The sequence below is a fragment of the Anomalospiza imberbis genome, chromosome 3 (genome assembly GCF_031753505.1).
Source record: "Anomalospiza imberbis isolate Cuckoo-Finch-1a 21T00152 chromosome 3, ASM3175350v1, whole genome shotgun sequence".
Taxonomy (NCBI): domain Eukaryota; kingdom Metazoa; phylum Chordata; class Aves; order Passeriformes; family Viduidae; genus Anomalospiza; species Anomalospiza imberbis.
Window position 1 is genome coordinate 3,908,888 of NC_089683.1, and position 1,042 is coordinate 3,909,929.

Consider the following 1,042-nt stretch of genomic DNA (forward strand, 5'->3'; position numbering starts at 1 on the left):
CAGAGTGAGGAGCATTTACAAGTCCCTGATAACAGAACAAGGTATCTGCTTTCAAAAGGTGAAGCTCTAGGGGCTGTGAGGACAGCTTTAGGGGTAGAGGACAACTCTTTAGGGGTAGAAATTAGCTCTTTTGTCCCCCTTTCTGTACCAGAAGCAGAAGTTTGGACAGACCAGGTTCTGTGGTTCTTTTCAGTCATCCAAAACTGTTGTAGAGCTGCTGTTGGCCCAAGAGATTTTGTCTTTTTCAGGCCAGTGCTGATACCAGGATGGTGAGAGACTGATCTCAGATGCAGCATCACCATTTCAGGTGGGGTAAAAACACACCATAATTGATGAGTCCCCTTCTTCAGAGCTTCTAATGATCAAAATACAAAATAATTTAACTGAGAAAGGATGAGATCAGGTTTCTCAAATCCCTGTTCAGACAACTTTTGAATATTCCCAAGGATGGAAATCCCACCACCTCTCTGGGTTCCTGTTCCGGTGTTTGACCACCCTCTTGCTGGAAATGTTTTTCCAAGAATCACTGCAAATTAATTACTCACATTTGGGGATTCCCATGTAAGGAGTCATTGTGGGAGGCTGAAGCCCAGGAATCACTCAGAGCCACGTCTTGCAGGTAGGAGCTGGGATAGCCAATGCAGGATGGCAAACTCCAGAAGTAACAGACCAAGGGATATTCACAGGACAAGAGGATTAAAGTGTCACCATTTTCAGGACACTCAGCTTCTTCCAGCGAGGAGCCAATTACAAAATTCCAGGTTCTACCTGAGTTCTACTTTCCTGCCTGTGATGGGGGAGGCAGTTGGAGCCTGCTTTGGTAATGAATTAGATACAATTATTAGATACCCATTAAGGCAAAGTAATTATTGATTTTATTATTGCTTTTAATGCTGGAGAACCTAATGAGATCCATACCATGTCCTACACAAATACAGGACCGAGAACTATACCTTCTCTGAGGAGCAAGAGGGAAGGGCCCACTCCAGCAAAACACCTCAGCAAATTTAAAACTGCATTTGTGGGATTTGTTCCCCTTGAT